At 35.1% G+C, this 19,614-nt stretch overlaps 1 pseudogene; it reads right to left on the bottom strand.

Annotated features, from left to right (window-relative positions):
* Positions 1 to 494: 494 nt before the first annotated feature.
* Positions 495 to 19,614, bottom strand: part of LOC139150339 (xanthine dehydrogenase/oxidase-like) — a 110,754-nt pseudogene continuing 91,634 nt past the window's right edge.

Genomic DNA, 19,614 nt, shown 5'->3' with positions numbered 1-19,614 from the left:
CATGTCCTGAGAAGCCATAGAGAGCTATTTTTATAAGTAATAGCCAAATCTAATGTGCACAGTGTCTGAGAAGACCTTTTCTTTCAACATTGGAACCATGAAAGCACAGCTTATGATAAAATGTGCCTTTTGTTAACTATTATTTCATTCAAGAAAAAGTACCCTTTTTAAAGAAATTCATTTTAGGCAAGTATGAGCCTGTGTCGAAATTCAAAACATACTGACACCCCCTCCGATCCTTATTTGGCATTTCAAAAACATGGTGACCCCCATCACCAAAGTAAAAAACAAGGTGAAACATCTCCAATGAATCCACTGGCCCCAGGCCGAAGAAACCGACCAGTCCCTAATATATCATATTCCCGAAACGTTCAACTCAGCTTTCCGATTAACGTTAGCGCTTTTCATGGCTGATTGAATAATTTGCGTCATTGGCTATAGAAGGAACAAATAAACATATTGACATCACACTGCAACATAAAAAATCACAAAAATGATATATCACCAACCTTTAATTCATCCCAGTTCATCTACAATTGATACATGGCAGCAAATAATAATATTATTGGACCAAATTCCATTTTCCATCGAAGTTCATATTACATTAAGGCACATTAATACTTTGTCAATGATCTGGCAATGTGGCCTACTCACAGGAAGGAAGAATATTAGAAAAAGACCACGGAAAGAGAAAACAGAGGTAAATCATTTGGTGATAATGAATTTGATCAAAATATATTGAAATGAAAGATAAAAAAAGTTGCCTTATTGTTTTGTCAACTACACATTGGTAACTACATCACTGCAATTCAACTTTTTGATGAGCATGAAAGGATGTGAGGACAAACCTTGCCTTTCACACATACGGTAACAGAAAAGATGTTCGATTCTAAAAAATGCCAAACACTATTATGCTTACATTTCTTAAATGATTCCTTGAGAAGAGCCTGCTCATAACAACAGTGGTAAATAGATAAAGAAAGGTTTGTTTACAAGAAAGTGGTGGTGTCACTCTTCCAAAAGAACTCTCGAAATGATACATGCTGTTTATATTACCTACAGATCACAAGAGATAATCCTACGTTTGCTCAAAATCAAATAAAAAAACACCCTTGAATTTCAGTCTATTTACCATTTGGAATGAATTTAGGTACTTTGAATTAAAACAATACAATCTATCAGCATATGAAATATGCATATGTCATGCATATGTCATATTGAATCAAAGTCAACCCATACAAAATAAAGACAGTCATCACATCACTGAATGACTTAGAGCAAAAGCTCTCTTTAAGAATGACAAGTTTTTCTACACTTTTTGAATTTTATTTCATTCAAATTAACCTCCAAATTACATAATTACACATGCATTTCAAGGAGTGCTTTCAAATTCAAGTAAAATATCCCTGGCCAGTTGAAATGAAACATTCATAAGGCGCACATTGAATTTCTTTAAACTTTCATGGAAGACGTACCGACTTAATTGAAGACATTATTAGTTCATCATTCATGGGTATGAATTATGAATATGGTGATCACACCAAGCTATATCAGCCCTGAAAAGTATTAGGCGATGACATAGAAGATAACTGCTAATTTTCATATTTAATGAACGCTCCTAATTAGGGTTATTTATCTGAATTGACTCGATCAAAGTTGACGAAAATTAATATGTATATTGAAGATACTGTGATATATCATTATTGAAAGTCATTAAGCATTTTCACTTCAGCCAATTCCTAATTTGCATATTTAATGAACTTTCCTTATTATAGAGAAATATATCTGAATTTGATTGACCAAACCTGATGCAACTTTCTATGTAGAGCTACTGTAATATAACATTATTGAAATTCATTAAGTATTTTCACTTCAGCCAATTCCTAATTTGCATATTTGATGAACTCTCCTAACTACAGAGATATATCTGAATTGACCAAAGTTGACTAAACTTGCTTCATATATTGAAGAAACTAAGATACAACATTCTTGAAAGTCATTGAACATTCTTACTTCAGCCAATGCTTGATTTGCATATTCAATGAACTTTCCTAATTAAGCTTGCTGTTTACATCGGAGATACTTCGATACAACATTTTTCAAAGTCATTAAGCATTTTTTCAGCCAATTCCTGATTTACATATTAAATGAACTTTCCTAATTAAGGATATATACTCGGATTTACTTGATCAAAGTTGACAAAACATGCTATGCACATTGATGATACCAGGTTAAAACAATATTGAAAACATTTCGCATTTTCATATCAGCTAATTTATAATTTGAATGACTAATGGTTTTATTGATATCAAACTCATTCACATAAGCTAAAAAGTCCTGCAACAATTATTAAAATAATGTTATTACCTTTGCTCTTTTGAGTTTATTTATATTAATATGACAGTCTTGCCAATAGAATACAACAAAACTAATGCATCTCACCGATTTTTGCAGTTTTCCCGATTCATATGCGAATTTCCCAAAATGTGTAACACTTTGACTTACTTCAAAATTTTACACTTTTGTGGATTAGAAAGATTAAAATATGAAAGTATAATATCAGAAAAATTTCATTATCTTTATATGTGATTAATTTTTGGCCGGATAGCTAAATTTCCATGACAAATTTTTGTGCCTTTGCTACAACAGTAAAGATTATCACCCATCATAGATATTTATTTAATTGACAAACTAAATGTCAATGTTGGTTACAGCAAAAGTTTCTGAATGTGAAACCAAATTTTACAACAAACACCCTGGATAAATAATCTACTATTCTATATTTCAATATTGCTTTTTACCTGTATATAGTGCCGTACATTTTTGTGTAGTAGATACGAGCTTGCACTAAAACATCTACATGATCTGAATTTAAACTGCAAATACAGATCTGCTTAAACACAACTGTGAATATGTGCTCATTTAGTAACATTATTACGTTGCACATGGTCACATATGACAACAATATCGGAGACTCATAGGTCCTCAAAACTTCCAACCCGAGATGACTTACTGAGAAAATTTGTTGGCAAATCTATTGCAAATCTACATTGCCAATATCATTAGAATTTAAACAATTCTAAACATGATCTGTAAGTTGTGCAAGAGATTACAGACAGCAAATCGCCTGATGGTTTACAAGAAGACGGAGAAGAGGGGATTAACAATTCTCTAAGTTTCGCATTGTTGATTGGGAGTGACTTAAAATGTTTTATCAAAAGCTGATACAAGAAATCCCAAGGCCATGCATTTTAATTTTTAAGACATTCCAACACTATCTTCTTCAGGTATTAATGCTATTTCATAGAAATATACCTGAAAAATCAACTGGACAGAAAGTCATATTAGATCCTGAACAATAAGATTTAGAAACATTCTGAAAATCCTTGTGTCTTACCACTGGAAGACAACCATGACTGAATTTGACTGTTTTGAAAGAATTTTCATGATTTTGAAAGCGTGCCTGCTGTAAACATACAAAAATCAATGTTGGCTGCTGCTTTGAGGCAGTAACAGTGATATAAAGAGCGAAAAAACTATTTCATTAACAGGTTAATTGTACTACACTTTGCAGCAAATTTAATTGGTCAACCGTGGGCCCTCCATCCCATTTCCCTGTAAACAGGTACGGCCAATAAAGTTTGACCAAATCATATCACGTAGACGGGTAAAACTCGGAGCAACTTCGTTCATGTGGTTACTTGAAATGTAGGTCTGTATTTTGCTTTGATTTTTAAATCTGTGAAAGTATTCCAGATTGGTTTAGGCAAGAACAGATGCAAGCGAATTAAATTCATCATCATACTTTCTCTCTTGGACTTTACGTGCCTGTGTTAACCTATCCTTTCATGCCGTGTACGCTGTTTCGGTAGATACTCAAATTCTAACAAACCAAGGTGTGAATGTTCCTGGTTCTGCTGGTGGAAACTGGAGGAAAAATGAAAAAAAGAGCTTTTAGATTTAAATGATTTATTATCTGTCTCCGTGAAGTAAAGTGATGTGGAGTGGGGGCAGGGGAGCAGAGTTGAGTATTCCACAGTATATGATCTTCTTGCATCATCACCGAATGTTTATGTGAAATATATATCTGAGGTTAGTTACCCATTTAAGGTGGAGCTGCACGTTGCCAACACAGTTTTTTCAAAGGAATATCCCTCATCAAAGATGAAAAGAAAACCCTTCATACTATATATTTGCAAAAAAAAGAAAACCTAAAGTTTAGTATGGTTGCAATAGTTTACTCGAAGAATGAAGGAGGTGTATTTTTGGGGTAAGAAAATCTCAATTTTGGTTTTAATGCTAACAATTAAGTTAAGTGAAAAACTTCATACTATTTTCAGAAACGTAACATTACAGTTATTTTGCATTATCTATCCTCATTCTAAAATGGCATGGATTGAAAGACTAACACTGAAAATGTATTTTAAAACATGATTAGCAAAATTAAAATGCCTATTATTCAAAGTGTAAGAACTTTACTGCCAAACAAAATAGTCGTTTTGTTAAATAGCGTGTAAAGAAAATGTGAATATTTCAGAAAATTTGACCAAGCCAGACTGGAGTTCAATTTCTTTGAAATCTTGAAGAGACAAGCCAGGAATCGGATGGTTTGCATTCATTTGCATAAATGAACACTTCACTATCACACAACTTACGACTGCTTGGCAAGCTTAAAGGTGAACCCAACCAATATTTTAATCTTAGGTTAACAAATTAATTGAAATTGAATAAATATTTGCACAAAATGATTTTGAGCAAAATACGCTGTGTTGGGTGCAGCCTCCCCTTTAAGGCAGTGGCATGTCAAATGATATAACGGTACAGTTAGCTTAAAATGCATATAATTTGGGGCGAGTAGATCCAGTGTATTGAAGTCCAGTGCCATTACATGTTTTTAGGACTGATGCATTGCCATTACGATGACGAGATAAATTTCAAGCAATGCAGTCTCCATGGGGTCAATGTACATTGGTCAAATTATTTTTATTGAGCTATGCAGACCTATCACGGCAGAGTACAGTACAATATTGGAAATACTCTGATCCTTATTAAAATTGGCCCTGACAAGCCTGAGAAACAGCTGGAAATTTACCCAGACTGGCACAGCGACATGAACGAGACATGAAGAAATGTGCGTACATGTATTAATGGCAGTTACATGTGCTAACTAGACCATGGTGTAATTAACTAATATAAAACTAATTAATCAACACAAAACATAATACAAACTATCCACATTTGTACAATTTTTACCTTTTCTGTAAACTGATCTTTGCAAGCCATGCGAATAGCTTCTGCAGTGGCTGGACTGTCCAGCCTGAATGTCCCGGTGATGCCAGAATCAGTCCGAGCAGAAGCTATTGCATCCTTGATGGCAAAGAAAACTGATGTCGCCAGCATGAGTGGAGGCTCTCCAACAGCCTGTGTAGAAAACAAAAACAAGGTTAATGCACACCTAAGGAATATGTTATCTTCATCATTGTTTTTTTATTTTACATGTAAGATTATTTTTGAAATCTGTTTTATTGTGAGCATCAGAGCTATTGCTATTAATGTCACATACACATAATATAAACACACAATAATAAGAACATAACATTGGCAAATATACTATTGGCAGTCAACGGCATGGCTGACGTAACTGATTGTAAACCATCTGATGTTTGGAACTCACCTTAGAAGAGTAGATAGCTCTCTTATTGGGAGCATTACTCAGCAAAGATACATTAAACACTGTTGGTACATCTCCAAATCCTGGGATTTTGTACATACCGGGACCTCTGGTCAGCAACATACCATTGGGGGTCCAGCGATGATCCTCGATTGTAAGCATTCCATATCCTTGCATAAATGCTCCTTCAATCTGGTGATGAAACATCAAGAGTCATGGAGATGAAGTTGAATTAACACATTTGTTCTTTGTCTTTGGATTGAAATAATAATTTCCAGTTTCAGAAATATAAGAATGAGCTTCAGTAAATGAGAAGAATTGACAATGCGCCATCATTAAACAAAACTTTGATATATAGAGCTTGAGTGTGCTTTTGTGTATTTGAATGCCAGTTTAAGGTTCCAAGACAAGAAATTGACCTTTTTAAGCTAACAATTGTCTAGTGGTTAATAAGCTCACAATCCCCGTAAATTGTATATTTTCTGAAAGCCAAGATATAGGGGAACATTTTGGTAACGTTAGTGTTACCATTGTTTAAATAACTATCACGTGACAGGCAATTTGCATAACCTTTCAAAAATCTGTTTTTCCCTATGTTTTGTCTCAATACTTCAAAATATCTCACTCACACTTGCTGGAATGCAAGCTTTCACAACGCTCTTCAAAAGTGTGTCTCAAATTTTTTATATCCTGTTTAGTTTTTTTTTGAGCACAATTTTAAAGAAATCAACTAGGGTTAAAGCCACCACTCTGGAAGTTTTTCTGGCATTAAATTTGTTTGAGGTGTAAAAAAATTCTGAGACACACTTTGAAAGATCCTAAGGAAAGCTTGCACTCACACAAATTTCAGCCACATATCTCAAAGCATTGAAACAAAACATAGGGAAAACCGATTTTTGAAAGGTTATGCAAATTACCTGTCACGTGATAGTTATGCAAACAATGGTGACACTATGGTAACCAAAATGTTCCTCTATATCTAGGCTTTCCGAAAATATATAATTTACGGGGGTTCTGAGCTTATTAACCGCTAGAGAATTGTTAGCTTAAAAAGGTCAGTTTCTTGTCTTGGAACCTTAAGTACAGTACATGTTCGCCCTTTCACTGTTTGTATAATATTGTATATGGTCATTCTCAACAAAATATCAGGATTTACGTCCAAGTTCATCGTACAGCAGAGGTCGCATCTTAGAATATACCTACATTTGTAGCTTTACAATGAACTTGGACATACACCCTGATATTTTATAAACAACTTAATTTTATTACATCATTTCTGCCATACGTTATGAAAAAAGTTGAAAGTATAGCATTTTCTGAATGCCCTGTCTTTCCATGCATCGCACGATCATATAACGACAAAGAATACGTTCAGTGTGTTAGCTTGACAGCGTAGAAAACAAAAATTTACATATGCAATACAGTACAACGCCAATGAAGACATTATAGTTCGGCAGGATTATTCTACATAAATTCAAAGCTTTCAGACAGACCATTGACCACTGGATGACTCAGTTATCGTTAGATATTTATTTTTGCAAAAATAGTGAATCTTGTCATCAACTTGTGAAGTAATTTAGCGATTCTGTTGTGTGATCTATCAAAACACTCAAATGAGTCAGTTTCTATGTAATCTCCACAACTTGTATGCGCTGCACAAAAAACAAAAAAGTAAACGTGACATATCGGCAAGTGTGCAAACTTGGATGTTCCTCCCTGTCAGCAATCTGTTTATACATCACTACCTGTCCAATGTCAATGGCCGGGTTGAGACTTTCACCAAGGTCCATTACAATATCTGCTCGAAGGACACGATGATCACCTGTGAGGCAATCAATTTCCACTTCAGAGCATGCAGCACCCACTGTGAAATAATTGAATGCATTTCCAGAATTGGTCTCCCAATCATATCCCAGATCTGGTGTCCTGTAAATATCCAATACACAATACAGCCGATGAAGTTTGAAGTCTACGTAATAGTGTATGCATTTTCGCTTTGTTTGATGAAGCTGAATTACACAATACATTTTGGTCATTTTGTATGAAATACTCAATAGTCATAGGAAAATACTAATATCAATGACTGAAAAGCTTCTTCAATGAAAACATATTCGTTTACATGTGTATAAAGGCAATATTAATTGACAGGAAATTCTATTGTACTGTTATTTTGTTTCCTTGAATTGTTTGTTTTTGCTCAAAAAAAGAAAACTTTAACTTTAAAGAAGCATTGTAAAAAATTGCAAAAATTTGCTTTCGGGAAATTTTCTCCATATCAAAGATTAAGACATTGTAGCCAATGGTTCATGATCAGTTTACTGAAACCGCTCTCTACGCCCTGTGTATAAAAAAACTAAGGCAATGCTACAATATATGGCCCTTGAGTTGTGGTTGGATAGACAACAGCCAACCAGAGTTTTTAATTAAGTAGTTTAACAGACAGAAATGGAGTACCTAAAATTGTCTCTTTTGTACTGTTGTACTTTAACGAAAAGAAAAACAAGAGCTTACATGAAATAATTCAGAACCTATGGACCGATGTACAACGAAGGACAAATTGTAAATACCATATGAAAGCTCACAATTTGTCTTTGCTATGTGTTATGTCTTTCGCGAGTTTGTTTCATGATAGGGAATAATTGTTAAAAATAAAATACGTTTTGTACCTGAGGCTCCGACAAATACCAGGTATGCACTGAAAATGCTCACGTTTTCACTATATATTGCATTTGTCTCTAAATTTAAACTTCTGCCTCATGTTTGCAATTTCAATGAATGTGCTATGATCAACATCATGAACATCATTCGCCACAGATTAATTTCAAAGGTCATTAAGTACACATATATGTAATTAGCTGAAAATAAATGCTAAACTTTATTGACTGCTGTCATTGTATCACCACTTTATATAGCAAGCGTAATTGCTTTTGGTCAAGTCCTTCAAGCTGTATATGCCAAACTGTGAAAGCTCATTAGATATGCAAATTATAAATAAGATGACATGAAAATGCAAAATATATTTCACTTATACAACATAACTGTCTCATGAATATACATAGTAAGTTTAATAAACATTTACGAGTCCTCCAGTCTCATGTCCCTCATTGGGAAAGTTAGTAAAATATGCAAATTATTAAGTTGCTGATATAAAAATGCTAGACAACTTTCATTAATATTTGATCACGGTTTCTACAATGTACATACCAAGTTTCATCGACTTCTATAATGGTAGTCAAGGTATATTCCTAATTAGTAAAGTTCGTTAAATATGCAGATTGGTAACTGGATGTTCTAAAAAATCAACATCAACTTTGGTAATTTTTAATGATAGTTTCTACAATGTACATAGCACAATCCGTCAATTTTGGTCAAGTCAATCAAGATATATATCTCTAATAAGGAAAGTTCGTTAAACATGCAGAATAGTCATTAGCTAAAGTAAAAATTGTAAATTACTCCAATAATGTTTTGTCGCAGTATCTTCAATGTAACAGAGCCCGTTTTTTTACTTTCATTAAGCCAATCCAGTATCTTTCTCTAATTAGGGAACGTTTAATATGCAAATTAGTAATTAGATGTTCTACAAATTCTAAACAGATTTTTGAGTATCATAGCTTCTGCAATTTACAGAGCAAGTTTCGTAAATCTTGATTAAGTCAATTCAGATACAGATATGTATCTCTAATTAGATAAGTTTGTTAAATAGGCAAATTAGTAACTACATGAAGTGAAAATGCTAAATGGCTTTCAATTGTGTTTTAACTTAATATCTTTATGTTCATTGCAAGTTGTTTCAACTTTCATCAAGTCAATCAAGATATATATCTAATTAGGAAAGTTCGTTACTGTGGTTTTACGAGTAATCCGGACACCAAACTTACTAATTACCCAGCAAGTTCGCCGATGATATTGAGACTTTGATGGGTAATTGCCAAAGTACTTGTCAATGTATAATTCATCACCTCAAAATTTGATACTTGATCTGACTGCATTGATGCTCCATGGGATACAGAATGTGTATCTAATGAGTCAGGGATTTCTCCAGACTGCATAAATTCGCAAATTGCGCAGTTCAAGCCATTGTCTGCCCTGAAAAAGTTACTGATGGCGTGGAACTCGCGCACAAAACACAACAAACAAAGACGTCCACATGGAGGGTGACCCAAGCGCATCTCTTTATATACTTACACATATGAAGAGAGAGTACGTTTGGAGAGAGTTGAATGATAGCGTACTTGTTGTGTAAAATTGCTTTTTGAAGCAGAAAAAAAACTATTAAAAGATGTTAAAACAATGGGACATTGAAGTTCCCGTGACAGCATCGTGAGGAAAATGTCTAAAATGTCAAGTCTGTCCCTATTTTTGATGAATGGGGCACAAGCACGTTTATGATTCTATGACCATCCGTCTCCGTTACTTAAATAGAATAGTGCCGCTCCGCACATCCGCCATTGTTTATTTTTCATTGAAGTCACTTAATTGTCATCCTCTACAACCTGCAGTTTCATTTGTCTGAAGCAACTACCCTTTCATCTATGAAGATTTTTTACCGGTGACTATTACAACTTTCACTATTAGTTGTTCTTTTCACAAGATGCAGCCAATTTGGTATTGGAATGTTGAGTTTGTTTCACGTATAGGCATTACACATGCCAGTTCACAGTTCACACTTTGCAAAATATATGATGTACTTCCTTCACGTTCATTTTTCATTTAAAGATATGATTTATGCGGGAATTACACCAAAATGTCATCAAGATTGTGTATTCAGTTTGATTTGATGCAGCAATATAAAAAACTATGTCAGTTTGTTTCGGAATCGTCGCTGAGTTTTGCTGCCTTTGATGATTGTCTATCAGTATACATGTGATCAAGGAATGCCTTTTCATGGAGATCGAGAGATTGAAAATCTTTTCTGTATTTTTTCTTCCTTTACAATTTCGTCGGGTGTAAGTCAATTTAGGAAAATGATTAAAAGTTGGAGAGGTGTTCAATAATTGTGCTTAAGGGGGCGCTGCACTTAACACAGCGTATTTTGCTCAAAATCACTTTTTCGCAAATATTCATTCAATTTTGATTTATTTGTTTACCTAAGATCAAAATATTGGTTGGGTTCACCTTTAATCTTGTCAAGCAGTTGTAAGTTGGTGTAACACAGAAGTGTTAATTTATACTAATGTATACAAATCACATAATTTCCTGGTTTCTTTTTCCTCCCAATTTCAAAATTTCTAAAGAAATTAGTTCCACTCTGGCTGGGTCAAAGTTTCTGAAATTTTCACATTTTGTTCTTTACATGCTACATAACAAAAAAACTCTTTTGTTTGGCAATAAATTTCTTACACAAGTACCGAATAAGGAAAGTTATTTAAATGTGCAAATTAGTGATATGTTTATCTAAAACTGCTAACACAACTTTCATGATTATATCAGTGTATCTCGAATATTCGTAGCAAGTTTCATCAATTTTGATCCTGCCAATCAAGATATATATCCCTCATAGATCGTTCAATATAAAAAATTACTGTTTAGTTGAAGTAAAAATGCTTAATCACTTTCTATATAGTTTTAACCTAGTATCATCAATGTACATAGCTTGTTTCAGCAACTTTGATCAAACGAATCTAATTGTATATCCGTAATTAGGAGCGTTCATTAAATATGCAAATTAAGAATTGGCCGAAGTAAAATGCTAAATGATTTTCAATAATGTCATTATTATTATTATTATTATTATTATTATTATTATTATTATTATTATTATTATTATTTCAAAGTCAATAAATCTATAGCTAAAACACCTCTTTTCATGGAGGTCGAATAGATAAAAGAAAATTATATTACAGTACAGAAAAATTGAAAACACAAAAAATACAGAGTACAAATAGCAAGAAATAAAACTACGAAGAGGCATCAGACAAGTAAATAGAATACAGAAAATTATTACAAGATTTCTTAAAACTAGTCAGTGACTCGGAGTCCCTGATGGATTTGGGGAGATTGTTATATTCACCCACACCCGCAACAGACAAGGTGTTTTGATAAAGAATTGTACATGCTTTGGGAACTTTAAGGAGGTTCTGATTGGAAGAACGCAGTGATCTGGAAGGGATATAATTATTGAACATACTAATTATATAGTCAGGGGTTAGATTGTGAGTTGCTCTGTAAATTTGGGTCTTACGGTTGAAACGAAGTTTCAAGTTAATCGGCATCCAATGAAGCTGAGTATACATCTGATAAGTGGAAAGAGGCGAATAGTGTGTCATATTATCTTCAATTTACATGTGAAGTTTCATCAACTTGGTCTAGTCAATCAAGATATATACCCCTAATTAGAGAAGTTCATTAAATATGCAAATTAGGAATTGGCTGTAGTAAAAATGCTTAATTACTTTCAACATAGTAACATAGTATCTCAACATATATACCAAGTTTTGTCAATTTTCATCAGGGCAGTTAAGATATATATCCCTAATTAGGAAAGTTCATCAAATTTGCAAATAAGCCATTAACTTTCATGTGACCCCTTAATAACTTCATCAATATTTTGAGCAAAAATCATGATCATATTCTGCGCGGCCGTTCTCATTGTACATGTTTTATCTTAACTCATTAATTATGGAAACGAGCACGAAATATGCAAGCCCCGCCAAAATCTAATTAGTTCTTGCCATTCTCAAACAGCATTTCTGTACTAGATTTGATTCTGACCTGGTAAGCCATTTGTGAGATATCGCGCAAACAGCTGAAAGATGGAGAAACAGACAGACAGACATTGCTGCATCATTAGCTCACGTGTGTAAACACGTGAGCTAAAAGTTACTAAATTCATAAACGGTATCATATGTAGGAGAAAAACAATTAACGAAACGAATTATTGAGCATTGAGATTGTACATTCTTCAACAGTGATGCAAAAGTAGGGAACTTGAAGATTTACACAATGCCTGTGTATTCCTGATGTTAAAGTGAATTTAAAACCACTTTACTCACTTGTAAAAACCTGTAGATGATAGACTGACTCTGTCCATATGTGCAGTCCTGACCTGAAATGTCAATAGACAAGTGAAGGGACATGATGGGCAACCAATAATGGCAGATTTATCTAAATACCAGATATGAACTGAAATTTTTGTACATATATATATAATCCCATGGTATTTTTCTCTGTTTGACGTCATCGTATACGAGTGTTTTTTGCGGAGCCGTACAACTTCGAGCCGAAGGCGAGAAGTTGTGCGGCTCCGCGAAAAACACGAGTATACGATGACGTCAAACAGAGAAAAATACCATGGGATTATATATTTATCACATGAACAGTCTTCTTATTTTTCTTTTGACGTGAATGGATCAAAATTATGGTAACAAATTGCACGAATTTCGTCGCGATTTGTGTTTTACTTATGCGGATTACTTTCATTTAAAGAGTAAAGTTGCCCGTCACCCAGGAGATACTTCCATTCATAAATCCCATCAAGCTGAAATTTGCTACATTAAATGGTATCTCCACCAACCAGACATACGGATTCTGTCACGTGAACCTGTCAATCATTGTCTCGCGCTGTACCGATGCCAAGGCAAGTCGGCCATCGGTACGGTGGACATAACTTTCATCGTGCTAGCGACGGATAGCCATAGTATTCAGAGTTATTCAGAATATTTACAAATAGATTTATGAAGTAAATGCAACGACACGATCGAAACAGTAATTCTCATTCTCAGAGATTCCATGGCTTTTCAAAATATCACACAAGTTTACGACCGTAGCGAGCGCGAAAGATTCTGTTCGATGACACATAGAGTGTACCTCATTGCATGTTTATGCCCACAACGCTGCCGTCACCGCGTACCGCGCCGGTCTCTGCCATGCCGGTGTCAACTCGTTAATCCCGATCGTCAATGTTTGACTTTGATGTTTGCAGTGACATATATCTCACCCGTAGATACATCCTAATTTTACTTGACGGAAACTCTGTTTTGAGTGTTGTCTGAGTCAACTTTCGAAGTACATCGGATTCCACAGCGCTGCAATGCATATACAGCTCAACAGTTGATGTCTTCGCTAGCGCTACAGCCTTACGCCGCGCTACAGGTTTGATTCCGAGCAAGAATAGCGCTGTTCACGGTTACAGGTTTGTTACTAAATATAGCTGTACGCGCGCGCGACATCGGACACGCAGCTTGAAATGCGGAGAAATTTATCAATGTTGCATGCGTGGCTGTTTTTGTAGCTTGTACTCTGAGTCGTGAATATGTTTTTTAATATTCATTGTTACACTAGCAGTCACCCACTGAGATGTATTTTCGTCGTTCTTGCATGCGTAATTTTCAAAAGCGTTATCTGAAAATGCGGACAAATATTTATTTTTGCATATTAATGAGAGAACAGTGACGTAAACTGTGAACGGCCCTATTTACGGAATTGTTTGTATGATGAAGGAAATTTATCGTTGTTAGTCGAATGACTTTATGCTTGTGCCTGTATGTCGCTTTCCCGAAGATTATACTGTACTCATTTATTCAGTTGAACTTCCGTTGAGGTGAAGATTTCAGGTTTATCGCCAACCGGGATCGCCAGGTACGACGTCCACATTGAGCCTTAGGCCTACGAGGCGACTCGACTGGATCGGCGGTATCCCTATTCGATTCTCGGGAACAGCTATAGTTTTAGCGACTCGAAATTTCGCTGGACATGCCTTCTATATTTCCATGTGTGGATTTATCGGGTCACCTTTTTTTGAAAAAGTGTCATGAGAGCACGGCATCGATCACGACAAATCGGTCAATGTTCATGTCGCGACCCGCATGTATGAAAGGTACCATGCAAGAAAAAAGTTCCGGTTGATGACGTACAACAGGGGTAATTCGGATTTCTTATCCGTCCTGTTCTACGTCACACAGGTGGGAATTCGGGCCAGTTCATGTGATAAATTGTAGTAGTCTGTAAATTTAAAATTTTGCCACATGTTTGTAACGTCATTGAAGGTGTTATGAACAACATCATGAACAGTAACATTATCGAATCTCATTTTGTAAATATCTCTACAATTCGTACCTTTAAATCAGTCTATGGTATTTCTTTAAAAGCATGCGCAGGTTATGAACACACTAGCTTAAATGGAACATTTTAAGTATAAACACCACAGTTAGGCCAGTTTGCAGATGACTTCTTACTCGGCCAAGAAAAACAATGTATGTTTTCCTTTATTGCTTTTTGAAATTTTCAACAGTACATTTCATTATTTTATTGAATATGGCATGCTAGTGTAAAAAAACAACTGAAACAAAGAGCTTACCCAGTCTTCCCATGATCCTTTTGGGTTGGAAATAGTGTATGGTTCCAATCTCTCTCTGATAGTTTCACATGCAATCTGTAGGACAAAAGCATTTGATGAATTACGGGCCAGCTGAGGTACATTGTTGAAAGTTTGCTTAATAAACACCAATATACAAAAACTATAAAAATATATAATCTTGATCTTTACTTGACTTTAAAAGATGGCAAGACAGTGAGACAATCTGATTTTTTGTATAGAATTAGTTGATGATATATGAAACGTTTACCCCCGTGAGTTTTCTTGTTATAATTGTTAAATGGCCATAAACACTGTCCCAATTTGGTATATAGCATTGTAGAAGTGACCAAATTATGTGAGAAGCCACATAAATTTTTGTAGGTTTTCAGGCTGGTAGAGCCATCGGCTCAATGTGACCAGGTTCCCTGTTCATCTACCCGTGCGTTGTTGGTATCTAAAATTCTAAATTCGTGAAAGGTCTCATCTCCTAATGATGTATTCAAGCAATGTATTTGTAATTTGTATACTTCTCTTCTCTGAGCTGATAACTTGTGGACCATGAGAACATCACAAAAATGTAAGTCTACTTATCATAAAGTCATAACAATTTGCAATAAATTTGCAAAGTGCTGTTCTTCTGGGAAGAACAGTTCAATGAAGAAGTACTTTTCTCACAGAATGTACTAGGAATAAAACCTTTCAACATTATACCATGAGGATCTTGCAATGTCTAAAAACATAAATATTAGCAATCAAGTTGGGTTAACCTGCACATAATGTAACAAGGGAGATGCTGGCCGCACTATCAACAGTCCACCCTTGCTTCACACTTCCTTGCTTTAGAGTATGAACTGCGAACCATTACTACATGGGCATCAGCTCAGGGGACACACACAATTGCAACCTATATACATAATGCCAGCCAGCAATGTATCAGGAGCTTCATTTCAGACAGTCTCTCTGTTTTCTCCTTTCTGTACAAATTTGTGTGATGAATGGGCAAGTATGGTACAAAGGTAACGTGAAACCATGCCTGTATATCATGACAGGCTTTACTATAGCAAAGTACCTCTGGCACTAAAGTTACCTTGCTACCTTTATGGTGAGGTAAAAACAGTTGTTAAGTTCAAAGGTCAGCAATATGGTGGCAGCACATTTGAGACTGCAGTACTTGTACACAAATAAATATAGCATCAATTGGAGGGAGCAAGAAACTAATTTTGAAACCAAGCAGAGCTCTTCATCTGTTCTCTTTACATAATTTTACTTTGGTCATTCTTTGTAGATTTGACCTTTTTAAACATAAGCGAGTATCTCTAGGGGACGTAAGGTATTTCTACAATTATTATTTGTAAATTCAAAATGACCGCCATCTGTGCCTGTTTAAACCCCATCTGGAAAAATACAATTTTTTGAATTTCAGAAAAATAAGCTTTTGAGAACTTTATTCACTCAAGGAGTTTAAAAGTGAGGCCCCACAAGTGGTTGATTAAAACGTATTGTAGATTTTTTAGAGTCCAATTATCTGTCCCAGAGGTGCATTCTATCTGAAACCAATCAAGCATAAATTACCTTGACTGCTTCACCATACAAATCGGATGAGACACTGGCACCTGTAGAAGACGTGTTTGGCACAGTGTTGGTGCTGGTCTCACTAATAAAGATCTTACTTGTAGGTATCTTCAGAGCTCTGCTTGCCACCTGGATCATCTTGGTGTGCAGACCCTGGCCCATCTCCGTGCCGCCGTGAGTAATTAGTACAGAGCCATCATCATATACGTGAACCAGGGCTCCAGCCTGTGCAGTAAGAGGAAGAAATAGAATGATACAATAGATTCTCTTGTACCCACTATATGAAACACATGCATGCTATAATAATGTAGCACAATACAATACATTATTCTGTGGATCATAATTTTGACATCATTGTGTAGTTGACTATAAGTCCCATCATTAAGTGCATAGGGGTTTTTGAGTATAGTACATATACCTGTAGGTCAATATTGATTTTATGTCATTGTCAATAACTCAGCCCCTGTCATCTTTTGTCAATGTATATGATGAGAAACCGTGATCAATACTTCCAAACTTTTTGAAATATGCTACGCTGTTTCTGCTTTGACTATGAAAATCGCATATTACTAGTATTGTGAAAAATATACATTCAGAAAAATTGTGCTGTCTTTTTTGACATTCTTTCCTTAATTATATCTTAGTTTAAAATATTCATTAGAAATTAGAGGGCACATTTTCTGTGTTTATTACTGTGCCCATATAAACAGGACCCTTGGTAAACTTTCCTTCGTTCTTGAATTGGCCAGAGATTGCTTTGCAAAGAAAACAACAAGACACAAGAAGTATGAGTGCAGAGAGTGATGTGGTTGCTACTTGGCTAGTTTTTGGTAAAATTACAAATACACTCCGTCCACTTGAGGAAATATTGATTTTTATCTGAGGCAAGTTTCCTTTGACAAAAGATCATCATCCTTAAAACAGCATTGGCTGTGTAGGTACTATTGCTATGTTTTTTACTAGAAAGTCTCTATTTGGAACACCTGTATGGACTAAATCTGAAAAAGAAGCGATGTACATATAAGTACGACTCTGGATGATGAATATAGCTCCAAGTTTCCATTGATTGAATCATGCAATGCAAAATACTGGTAGCCACTGTCGGGATTTTTACATGTACGTGCAAAAAAAAATCAATGTTTGACTTTCATGGCCACTGAGTCATATGGCTGTGATGATGGAAAAATACAATGTTGTCGATAAACATCTTTTTGTGGAACATAACCAGTCAGTGGCACCTAAAAAATCAAATATGGAACAAAAATTAAGAAAGCATTGTGCAAATTTCATCCTCATTTGCACAAAACAAAAAGCAGATATCGCTAGTTACCTGTTAAGTATGTTTGAAAGCTGTTGGAACTGCATTTCATAAAAATATGGTGCTCTGACATAAGAAAGAGAAAATTACCCTGAACTGTTCATGTACAAACGTCATAATAATTTTTACAAGTCAAAATTAAATCACTCTGAGGAAGCTATCAATACTTTTGAAAGCTATTACAACTGCAGTTTTAAAAAAATATGATATTTTGACAAACAATGACGAAATTAGGCCCAATATTTGCATATAAAAATTTCTTCATCAGCTTATCCTAAAAACCTTCAATCCAAATCAAAATCTATTCGACAAGTCATACAAGGCGTTCCTGGAGAAAAAAACTATTGGCAAAAATGGCTGACAGATTCTCAAAGTAAAACATGCAAATGTTATGCTTATTTGAACAAATGAACAGACAGATAGACACACACAATGACTGACAAAGTGATGACATTGGCACCAAGTGTGCCTCAGGCACACAGGGACTAAAAAGTACAAATCAACCCCGACTGTGGTTGTCAGGACTTCAACTATCGATTTCGCTCATCAATGCAACACAATTATATTTTAAGACAACACACTATGCGGCCTCTTTGTGAATATAATTGTTTTGAATGTAAATTGTTTTTATGATTTTTGTTATGACCTTTCAGTGCATTCATGGGCTGGCTCAAATTGATATTTAAAACATGATCTCACTTCCTATGTCACGTAATTTGAGATCAAAAAGTCAGTTTAAACTTGTCCGATACTATCACACACAGAGGAATACGGAGATTGTTCTTTAAGTGAAGTGGAAACTTAACAGCGAAGTGCAAGCGAGGGAATCGGTTAGCAGGATAAGTAGCTCCTGTACTCCGGCACGGTCATCCATTAAATATCAGGTGTTCTTATTGCGCTACAGTTTTTAAATCTAGTGTACTTTTTCAACTGTAACATTTGAGGTTTATAGTTTCCTTATGTGCCAATTATATTCTGTGAGTGTCGTTGATGACATTCTTGTGTGGACATTGAAATAAATTATTATGATCATGACTATAATAAAACATATTAAAATATAATTATTGTTAATAAAACAGTCCAACTGGAGCTGACCAGGACAATTCTAGAACAATTGGGAGATTAAGTACTTGTCAGAGCTGTAACAATTTGTCGACTTTCCTTATTGGTGTGGATGTACTAAGCTTATTTGTAATTATGCGTACTAAAAGGTTTCTGACAAACTGCAATAGGAAGGTCAGATTTACTGCAATACCATGACTGGAATTGCAACATGTGAGATATCATATCACATGATATCATATATAAAATTACATCACATCATATCTAGCCGGCTAGCTAGATATAGCCTAGCCTGACTCCTTAAATAGCTATGCATGGACAGTGGTGGGCAACGGTGTATACTTACTTGATTCATGGGCTTAAACATGAAGGAAATTCCATATTTGACTGGAGTCAGAGCTATTCCTCTTTTCTTCCACCGATTTTCACTATATCAAAGAGAAAAATTGCTTAAAGCAACAATAGCTGCTAATTTTATGCATTGTTTTCATGATTTTATTTTCAAGCCAATTTTGGTTCGTGTACATGTGCTAACGAAGGACATGCATAGAAGTATCATAGCTCGCTGATTGGGACCATGCCTAGCAGTTTTAACAGGGTGCCGCACTCGAAAAATGGCGCCCTCAAGGAAAAGTACAAAGAATGCAGTATTTCCTGCATAAAGGCATCGTGATCATAAGGAAACAAGCAAGA

Source organism: Ptychodera flava, chromosome 14 (genome assembly GCF_041260155.1).
Source record: "Ptychodera flava strain L36383 chromosome 14, AS_Pfla_20210202, whole genome shotgun sequence".
Classification (NCBI taxonomy): Eukaryota; Metazoa; Hemichordata; class Enteropneusta; family Ptychoderidae; genus Ptychodera; species Ptychodera flava.
This window is presented reverse-complemented; position numbering and strand designations above follow the sequence as displayed.